The following is an 11,425-nucleotide window of genomic DNA, read 5'->3' as shown; positions in this document are numbered from 1 at the left end:
CTAAAACTTTATTTTTTATAAGGATTCAGTATTACTGGGGCCAAAGAAATAGCACGGAGGTAGGGCATTTGACTTACATGCAGGACGGTGGTTCGAATCCCAGCGTCCCATATGGTCCCCCGAGCCTGCCAGGAGCGATTCCTGAGTAGAGAGCCAAGAGTAACCCCTGACCGCTGCCGGGTGTGACCCAAAAATCAAAAGAAAAAAATAATAAATAAAAAACGAAGTATTACTGGGGCCAAAGAGATAACATGGAGGTAGGGCGTTTGCCTCGCATGTAGAAGGACGGTGGTGCTAATCCCAGCATTCCATATGGGAATATGCCATATTCCCCTGAGCCTGCCAGGAGTAACCCCTGAGCGCTGCCTGGTATGACCCAAAAACCAAATAATAATAATAATAATTAAGTACTACTAATTCAGGGATTAGTCATAGCTAATTTGCAAGTTAATTTGGCTTCTATGGCCAGCACTATAATAGTGATGGAGTTAATAAAAAAATTATTAAAAAAATTTGCAAGGTGAAGTGAAATAGCTAATACCTAACACCAAATACCAAGTCATATAAAAGATGCTTAAAAACTATTAATGAGGAGAAGCAGTGAACTACTATAGCAAAGGCCTTGGTTTTTGCACCTGCCCTACTTGGTTCGATTTCTGGCATCACTTACTAGTCTCCCCAAGCACCTCAGGAGTCATTCCTGAGCTGAGTAGGAGTAAGCCCCGAGAACCACACTGAGCCCCTACCCCAATCAAAACAAATATAAAATATGTCTAATGCCTTGTACAGCTCCAGTCACAGACAAAGCCCGGGTCAGTTGATGTCTTAAAATGAATATCTAAATTCGGTTAGAGTCCTTTAAAAATTTACTTAATCTTTGGACTGGAGAGATAGCATGGAGATAAGGCGTTTGCCTTGCATACAGAAGGTCGGTGGTTCGAATCCCGGCATCCCATATGGTCCCCCGAGCCTGCCAGGAGCAATTTCTGAACATAGAGCCAGGAATAATTCTTGAGCGCTGCTAGGTGTGACCCAGAAACCAAAAAAAAAAAAAAAAATTACTTAATTTTGGGGCTGGAGTGATAGTACAGTGGTAGGGCGCTTGTTTTACATGTGAACAACCTGGGACGAACCCAAGTTCTATTCCTGTTTTTCATATGATCCCCCGAGCCTGCAGGAGTGATTTCTGAGTACAGAGCCAGGAGTAATCTCTAAGAGTTGGAGAGCGGCCGGGTGTTGCCAAACCACCCCACCACCACCCCCCACACACACCATTTACTTAACATAGAGCCAAAATGATAGCACAATAAAAGGGTATTTGCCTTGCAAGAGGCAATACAGTTTTAATCCCTGGCATATCTTATGGTACTCCTGAATACTGCCAGGAGTAATTCCTCAGCGCAGAGCCAGAAGTAACCCCCTGAGCACTGCCCAGTGTAGCCCAATAGCATGTAGCCCAGAATACATGTATATATGTACATACATACTACATATGCACACATAATCTGAGGCCAAGGAGATAATGCAATGAGTAAAGCACTTCGTTTGCATGCACATGACTTGGGTTTGATTTCCAGCACTACATCTCCAGAGCACTGATCTCATGAGCATTTCCAGGAGTGAACCCTGAGCATAGCATCAGAAGTAAGCCCAGACCACAGCTCTGAAATAAAAATAAAGAATTTACTTAATCTTGGGAGAGGAGGTATAGAGCATTGATTGGTATTGCATCAATCTTGATGGAGCTTCTATCTATCTTGATAAAGCACTGCATTAAATCAATGAAGCTGCGAATTAGATTCCCTGCTCCAGAAAAGAAAAGAAAATAGGGCCAGGAGAGATCACTCACAGACACAAGTGCAGACCTGTACGTGGAAGGGCCTTGATTTCATTCCCAGCTCTATATTATCTCTGGACATCACTGAGATTACCCCCTGAGCACTGCTGAGTGTGAGCACCCACAAGAACACGCAGAATCTTCCATTTCCAACATGTATCTAATCAAGACAATTGTGTTACTCAGTTTAAGGTACCAAGAACAAATACTACTGGAGAGATAGCATGGAGGTAAGGCGTTTGCCTTGCATGCAAAAGGTCGATGATTCAAATCCTGGCATCCCATATTGTCCCTTGAGCCTGCCAGGAGTGATTTCTGAGCATAGAGCCAGGAGTAACTCCTGTGTGACCCCCCCCCCAAAAAAAAAAAAAAAAAGAACAAATACTGATACATAATAAGTACTATAAGTATTTATGAAAGTGTACATATTTTGTTGGAACTTTTATTAACAAATACATTTATTTACAAATATACATTTGTTTTTTGGAGGGAGTCGGGGGGCGATAAATGCTGGTGCATGCCATTGAAGGATCAATTATTGGAGAAGCTTTGAGTCAAGGTTTATTGGCAATAGGCACTAGATTGGAACCAGCTCTAGTTCTTGTTTTTGTTTTTGTTTTTGGGTCACACCCAGCGGTGCTCAGGGGTTACTCCTGGCTGTCTGCTCAGAAATAGCTCCTGGCAGGCATGGGGGACCATATGGGACACCGGGTTTCGAACCAACCACCTTTGGTCCTGGATCCACTGCTTGCAAGGCAAACACCGCTGTGCTATCTCTCCGGGCCCAGCCCTAGTTCTTATACAGGTTTTGGTGAACTCATGTCACTTTATATTTGTGTCATAGATGAAGAAGTGACTCTCTGAAGGAAATAGGTCTTCTGGGTGGTTCCAAATTATGTTGCAGCTTTTTCTTTGGCCTGACTTGTCAATTCAGTTGTAGGTCATGTGACTCCTGGAAGACTCCCAAAGTGCTGCAGGTGACTTGGGTGGAGTGAGAGTGAGGTCCATTGCCTTCCTCTAACCACTTTGTCACCTACAGCAATGCCTCCTCTGAAGGTCAGGTTAGAACAGGTAGCTTCTTCCAGGATTTCCTATGCTACATACACTAGAGTCGTGAGGCTGCTCTGATTTTGGCTTGATATTTTTTCCACATGGAAACAGGCCCTCACTGCCCAGAGAAAGGTGAACCTCCACAAGAAAGAAAAAACAAGAACCTGGAGAGATAGCACAGTGGCGTTTGCCTTGCAAGCAGCCAATCTAGGACCAAAGGTGGTTGGTTCGAATCCCGGTGTCCCATATGGTCCCCCGTGCCTGCCAGGAGCTATGCCTGAGCAGACAGCCAGGAGTACCCCTGAGCACCGCTGGGTGTGGCCCAAAACCAAAAAAAAAAAACAAAACAAAAAAAAAAAAAACAAGAAAGAAAAAACAAGCCAAGAAACTGGGGCCAAAATGATAGCACAGTGGTTGCCTTGCCTGTGATCTATCTGGTTTCAATCCCTAGCATCCCATTTGATGTAATGCCTGAGCACTGTTGGGCACAGCCCAAAACACAAAAACAAAAAGGTTAGAGTTCATGTAGGACCCTGGGGTTCTATAAACCTGAGTACCACTGGGGTAACCCCTGAACAATGAGACAGGTGTGGCTCCAAAGCAATAAACAAAAATAATTTAGAATTTGACAATAGGGGCCCGAGAGATAGCACAGCAATAGGGCGTTTGCTTTGCATGCAGCCAAACTGGGAGGGATCCAATTTGATTCCCAGCATCCCATATTGTCCCCCAACTGCCAGGGGTGGTTTCTGAGTGCAGTGCCAGAAGTAACCCCTGAGTGCTGCCGGGTGTGACCCAAAAACCAATATCAATCAATAAATAAATTTAAAAAAGAGTGGGAACTGGAGATAGCTTGGAGGTAGGGTGTTTACCTTGTATGCAGAAAGTTGGTGGTTCGAATCCCGGCATCCCATATGGTCCCCTAGAGCCTGCCAGTAGCAATTTCTGAGCATAGAGCCAGAAGTAACCCCTGAGCACTACTAGCTGTGACCCAACCCCCGCCCCCCCCCCCAAAAAAAAAAGAGTGGTGCTGTGCACTGGAATTATTTATAGTGATAAGGCTGTTCTTTCTCAGCTGTAGCATCAACTGAACATCTAAAGGAGGGAGGTAGGCACTGCAGACATTTAGGGTCAGATGGTTCTTGGTTAGGGGTGGGGGGGGGGAGTCTCTGCTTTCTACTCTGGAATGTTTAGCGGCTCCTCTGCTCTCTGCCCACTAGAGGCCAGCAACACCCTCAGTTCTGACAACCAAGGATATGAAATTCTCAAAACGTTCTCTGGGCAGACGTCATTCTTGCTGAGAATCACTGAACTAGAGAAATGTACTTTTTGCCCGACTACTAACTGTGGGTCAAGAGCCCTTGAAGTTAGTTATTAATTTATAGATGAACAATTGAAAATTATGTTTTCCATTTGTAAATGATCACTCTGGACAAGAACTGAGTACTAAAAGGAGGAAAAGTGATAATACATGATATCCCTTCAGTAACAGTGACTAAAAGGAAAAATGTGTGTGTTTGTATGTGAGTGTGTGTAGAGAGAGCTGTCTGCTGTAGAGGCAGGCTTTGGAATATAGGGGGAGGGAAACAGAAGACACTGATGCAAGAAATATACACTGTAGATGAGTGTTGGAACATTATATGACAAACTCAGCTATCAACAACTTTGTAACTGAGTAATCTCAGTGAATCAATTAAAAAAAGGAAGTGATGTGAAAAGTAAATCTAGGTAGGCTCAGGAAAAATCATGTAGGATCATGCAATCTATGTAGCACCAGGACTAATGCCAGAGCACTGAGCCAAGAGTAGTTCCTGAGCCCCACCAGTGTGGCAACAAAACAAAATCAACATGATAGGATAAAAATTTCAAAATAACAATTCATGGGCCCGGAGAGATAGCACAGCGGCGTTTGCCTTGCAAGCAGCCGATCCAAGACCAAAGGTGGTTGGTTTGAATCCCGGTGTCCCATATGGTCCCCCGTGCCTGCCAGGAGCTATTTCTGAGCAGACAGCCAGGAGTACCCCTGAGCACTGCCAAGTGTGGCCCAAAAACCAAAAAAAAAAAAAAAAAAACAAAAACAAAAACAACAAAAGAAAAAAAACAAAAAAAAATCAAAACAAAAAAAAATTTCAAAATAACAATTCATTTCAAAAATAATTTTTGGGGCCCGAGAGATAGCATGAAGGTGAGGCATTTGCCTTACATGCAGGACGGTGATTTGAATCCCAGCATCCCATATGGTCTCCTGAGCCTGCCAGAAGAGATTTCTGAGCATAGAGCCAGGAGTAACCTCTGAGCAATGCCGGGTGTGAACCAAAAACCAAAAATAAAAAAGTTAAAAAATTTTTTTCAGGGGGCCTGGAGCGATAGCACACCAGTAGGGCATTTGCCTTGCACACGCCAACCCAGGACTGACCCCAGTTTCATTCCTGACATCTCATTTGGTCCCCTGAGCCTGCCAGGATGATTTATGAGCACAGAGCCAGGAATAATTTGAGTGTCACTGGGTGTGGCCTAAAAACAAACAAAAATTTTCGGGGGACAGAGCGATAGCACTGCGGATTGGGCATTTGCTTTACACATGGTCAATCTGGGTTTAATCCCAGGCATCCCATATATATGATATATATAATTTATATATATATATATACACACACACACACACACATATATATATATATATAAATTCTCTGATTCAGCACATAGTCCTCAAAACTAGAGAGATCTCTAGTATTTTGACTTCTGTTGTCATATTTCTGAAAGTTGATCTGTCAGAGTACAGTTGTAAACAGAGCACTCCCTTTCACAGGTTACCCTTGTCTGTACAAAAAGCAACTATAGGGGCCGGGGAGGTGGCACAAGTGGTAAGGGATCCGCCTTGTCCACACTAGCCTAGGACAGACCGCTGTTCAATCACCAGCATCCCATATGGTCCCCCAAGCCAGAAGTTATTTCTGAGCGCATAGCCAGTAATAAACCCTGAGTGTCGCCGGGTGTGGCCCCAAAACCACACACACACACACACACACACACACACACACACACACACACACACACACACACACACAAAGCAAGTATAGCCTTTACTCATACCGAATCTTTTTGTTTGTTTGTTTTTGGGTCACACCCGGCTGCGCTCAAGGGTTACTCCTGGCTCTAGGCTCAGAGACCTAGGTGCAGGCTTGGGTGACCAAATGGGATGCCGGGATTCGAACCACCGTCTTTCTGCATGCAAGGCAAACGCCTTACCTCCACGCTATCTCTCCGGCCCCCGAATATTTTTTTCTTTCTTCTTTTTTTTTTTTTTTTGGTTTTTGGGCCACACCCGGTGACGCTCAGGGGTTACTCCTGGCTATGCGCTCAGAAGTCGCTCCTGGCTTGGGGGACCATATGGGACGCGGGGGATCAAACCGTGGTCCATCCTAGGCTAGCGCAGGCAAGGCAGGCACCTTACTTCTAGCGCCACCGCCCGGCCCCCCGAATCTTTTTTTTTAAATAACCTTTTTTTTTTATTATTGGTTTTTGGGCCACACCCAGCGGTGCTCAGGGGTGACTCCTGGCTGTCTGTACAGAAATAGCTCCTGGCAGGCACGGGGGACCATATGGGATACCGGGATTTGAACCAACTACCTTTGGTCCTAGATCAGCTGCTTGCAAGGCAAACACCGCTGTGCTATCTCTCCGGGCCCTAAATAACCTTTTTTGGGGCCGGTGAGGTGGTGCTAGAGGTAAGGTGTCTGCCTTGCAAGCGCTAGCCAAGGAATGGACCATGATTTGATCCCCCATCGTCCCATATGGTCCCCCCAAGCCAGGGGCAATTTCTGAGCGCTTAGACAGGGGTAACCCCTGAGCATCAAAACGGGTTTGACTCAAACCCCCCCCAAAAAAAAACCTGTTTTTAAATTGGCCATGATATGCTTTTTTATATCTTGCCTTTTCCCCATTTGTCTTCCATTTTAAAAACTCAAAGTTCAAACTTAGGAAAGCTTGCCATTGTCTTGAGAAACAAAATAAAGATTTTCTATCATTTGCTGACCCAATCTTCATTTGAGAAAAACGATAGATATTTAGCAAGAGTAAAATTTATACCATGAATGATGCAGATCTCAATTCGGTGGCATTAAAAGGAGATGTAGCATTGTAGACAAAATTATAATCTGCTGGTGGTATTTGTGGAAAAGAAGCCCTTGCAAATTCTAAACAACAGTAAACTCTGTTAGGAAAGGCTAAAGTGTCTTACAAGCTGAAAAGGGAGCTAGATTAGTAAAATGTCTCAACAGAGTTTGAGTAAAATACTGGGTTTGAGAGTTGCTGAAACTTGGATATGTAAAAATAGGTGATAGCTGGGTCATGCTTACAATGGTCTCAAGTTCAAATAAACTCTTGTGACAATACACCACTTCACTGGTCACACACTTTTCCAAAGGCTTTTCTTTCCCTCAATAGGTGCTGGCAGAGGGTGTGCTCTGTAGTTTTCCAATATAGATGCCTAGATCCAGAGCCAACACATGAGAAAGTAAGAGAAATGGGATGAAAACCTTCACAAATTAACAGAGAAAATACCCGATTTCTTCATGGCACCACTTTTCTTCATGCTTAATGAGACAGAATGCTTAGGGTGTCTGAAGAAGAACTCATTGGGTGGAATGTTTTCAGGTCTACTGGACCAGTAGGACACCCAGATTGCACTTTTCTTCAAAGCCTCAACATCTTTCTCTTCATACTGAATCTTGTTTTCTATATGCCAGTGTCTGAAAACTTCCACTTTACAAAATGAAGGAATGATTGGGGAAAGAAATTTTCAGGGGGCAGAGATAGCAAAGTTGGAGAGATAACAGAGGGTAAGGCACCTGCCTTGCATGAGCCTGATCTGGTTCCCAGCACCCTATATGATCCCCAAGCTTACCACGGAGTGACCTTAAGCATAGAGCCAGGAGTAAGGTTTGGGCAGAACTGGATGCAACAGGAAGAAACAGTTCTTAGGGGGCAGAGAGTGAAAGGGATAAAATGCCTCTGTAGCATATGGCTGAGCCCAGTTTGACCACCATCATTGTATGTAGTCTGTGCACAGTTAGGAGTAAGCTTTGAGCATTGGTAGAAATGCAGAGACAGGAGTAAACCCTGAATACTGTTCAGTAAGGCCTCTGAAAAAAAATTTTTCTTTTTTGTTTGTTTTTGGGCCACACACAGCAGCAGCACTTAGGGTTACTCCTGGCTCTGCACTCAGAAATTGCTCCCGGCAGGCTCTAGGGACCATATGGGATGCCGAGAGTGGAACCCAGGTCCATCTTGGGTCAGCTGTGTACAAGGTAAATGCCCAACTGCTGTGCTCTCTTCTGATCCTGTCTCTGAAAAATTTTATAAAAAACATTTTTTTTTTTTTTTTTTGGTTTTTGGGCCACACCCAGTAACGCTCAGGAGTTACTCCTGGCTATGCGCTCAGAAGTTGCTCCTGGCTTGGGGGACCATATGGGACACCGGGGGATCGAACCGAGGTCCGTCCAAGGCTAGCGCAGGCAAGGCAGGCACCTTACCTTTAGCGCCACCGCCCGGCCCCATAAAAAACATTTTCAAGGGGTTGGAGAGATAGCATGGAGGTAAGGCATTTGCCTTGCATGCAGAAGGTCATTGGTTCGATTCCCGACATCCCATATGGTCCCCTGAGACTGCCAGGAGTGATTCCTGAGTGTAGAGCCAGGAGTAACCTTTGAGCGCTGCCGGGTGTGGACCCCCCACAAAAAAAATTTTTTTTTAAGGTACTATAGAGAAAAATAAGACTAATATTACATGGAGAAACTTAAAAGTTTTATTTACTTTTAGTTTTGGCATGCTCTGGGATTACTCCTGGAAGTACCCTACCCACAGTACTATTGCTCCAAACCCCCAATGAGTTGTTTTTTGTTTTTTTTTGGTTTTTGGGCCACACCCGGTAACGCTCAGGGGTTACTCCTGGCTATGTGCTCAGAAGTTGCTCCTGGCTTGGGGGACCATATGGGACACCGGGGGATCGAAGTGCGGTCCGTCCAAGGCTAGCGCAGGCAAGGCAGGCACCTTACCTTTAGCGCCACCGCCCCAGCCCCCCAATGAGTTTTTTTTTTTTTTTTGGTTTTTTTTTTTTTGGGGGGTCACACCCGGCAGTGCTCAGGGGTTTTTCCTGGCTCCGTGCTCAGAAATTGCTCCTGGCATGCACGGGGGACCATATGGGATGCCGGGATTCGAACCGATGACCTTCTGCATGAAAGGTAAATGCCTTACCTCCATGCTATCTCTCCGGCCCCCCCAATGAGTTTTATATTATTTAAATTGTGTCAAAGACAAGATACTTACCTTGGATACACCCATCCTGCTCTAGCCCTAGCAATCCCTCCCAAGCACCTCTAGGAGCTACCCCCAAGCAGAGCCAGGACCAACCAGATAATTGCTGAGTGGCCCCTCAAACTGAAAGGAACTAATTTTAAAGATCAGTGTGATAGCTCACATTCTGGGTACATGCTCTGAAACCCTGAATTTTTTTTTTTTTGGGGGGAGGCAAGTGGCCACATCTCGTGGTGTTCAGGGATCACTCCTAAGGAGCTTGAAGGATCATGTGAAGTGTCTGAGTCAGCCTGGGTCAGCCAAGTGCAAGGTAAGCAGAAGGCCAATTCCATACTTTTGACTGCCGGATGAGGGCTCTATGAAAATTACTTAACTCAGAATTTTACATGACTAGACCTAGATCCTAGCTCCTTCTAATTGGGCTGCACCCTCAGATGGAGCTACATACTCAATGTGGAGACCGTGACAGCACCCAGGGAACTATGTAGTGCCGGGACCAAACATGAACTTTCATGCCCACATACCTAAACTCCTAAAATAAAATATTGAGGAATTATTTTGGGGCCATTCCTAGCAGGGCTCCTGAGTTATTCCTGGTTCTGTGTTCCAGGAGTGTTTGGGGACCATATGTGGTACCAAGATTATCCAAGGGAGAGGCAAGAACCTTAACCCTGTAGTACTTCTCCAACTCCCTAAACTTGATTATCAGGAAATGGTTTTTTTTTTTTGTTTTTTTTGTTTTGTTTTTTTGGGCCACACCCGGTGACGCTCAGGGGTTACTCCTGGCTATGTGCTCAGAAGTTGCTCCTGGCTTGGGGGACCATATGGGACACCGGGGGATCGAACCGCCGTCCATCCAAGGCTAGCAGGCAAGGCAGGCACCTTACCTTTAGCGCCACCGCCGGGCCCCATGAAATGTTTGATTTTTAGCAGGGAGGAGGGCACAACCATGCATTTTCAGGCCTATTCCTGGGCACTCAATCTGTGTCAGCTGTGCTCAAACTAAGTGCCCTAGAAGCATAGGGTTCCATACAGGGGTTTAGGTGCCTGCCTTACATACAGCTAACCCAGGTTTGATCCACCACTGCATAGTCACCTAGCATCACTTCTTAAAGCCCTGCTGCCCTCCAGTACTACCAAGGGGGCCTGGGTAATCCGTGGGACTATAGGGCCTCTTACATTGAGCCTGGATGAGAATCACTGGGAGGAGGGTCCCCGCACTTCTTGCCAAATAAAGGTCCCATTGAAATTTTGTCATTTTCGGGGCCGGGCGGTGGCGCTGGAGGTAAGGTGCCTGCCTTGCCTGCGCTAGCCTAGGACGGACCACGGTTCGATCCCCCGGCGTCCCATATGGTCCCCCAAGAAGCCAGGAGCAACTTCTGAGCGCATAGCCAGGAGTAACCCCTGAGCGTCACAGGGTGTGGCCCAAAAACCAAAAAAAAAAAAAAAAAAGAAATTTTGTCATTTTCATGTAAAGTGTATTTATACATATAGGTATGTTTTTCTAGAGGAAATTATGCAAAGCTTTCATTAATTACTCTAAGTAGCTGATGATTCCATCAGGATTAAGGACCAATTGGTCCTAATTGACTTTTAGCTTTGTTCTCTTAAAAACCAAAAACAAGGGCCCGGAGAGATAGCACAGCGGTGTTTGCCTTGCAAGCAGCCAATCCAGGACCAAAGGTGGTTGGTTCGAATCCCGGTGTCCCATATGGTCCCCTGTGCCTGCCAGGAGCTATTTCTTTTTTTTTTTTTTTTTGGTTTTTTTTTTTTGGGTCTCACCCGGCAGTGCTCAGGGGTTACTCCTGGCTCCATGCTCAGAAGTCGCTCCTGGCAAGCATGGGGGACCATATGGGACGCCGGGATTCGAACTGATGACCTTCTGCATGAGAGGCAAACGCCTTACCTCCATGCTATCTCTCCGGCCCCCAGGAGCTATTTCTGAGCAGACAGCCAGGAGTAACCCCTGAGCACCGCCGGGTGTGGCCCCCCGAAAAAAAAAAAAAACCCCAAAACAAGGGCCCACGTTGTCTTGCAAAAAGCCGATCCAGAATCTAAGGTGGTTGGTTCGAATCCCGGTGTCCCATAGGATCCCCCGAGCCTGCCAGGAGCTATTTCTGAGCAGACAGCCAGGAGTAACCCCTGAGCACTGCCGGGTGTAGCCCAAAACCCAAAAACAAAAAAACAAAAACAAAAACAAAAACAAAAACAAAAAAACCCACA

The sequence above is a fragment of the Suncus etruscus genome, chromosome 14 (assembly GCF_024139225.1).
Source record: "Suncus etruscus isolate mSunEtr1 chromosome 14, mSunEtr1.pri.cur, whole genome shotgun sequence".
In the NCBI taxonomy this organism is placed as follows: domain Eukaryota; kingdom Metazoa; phylum Chordata; class Mammalia; order Eulipotyphla; family Soricidae; genus Suncus; species Suncus etruscus.
The sequence above is the reverse complement of the archived record's forward strand: the minus strand, read 5'-3'. Positions refer to the sequence as shown.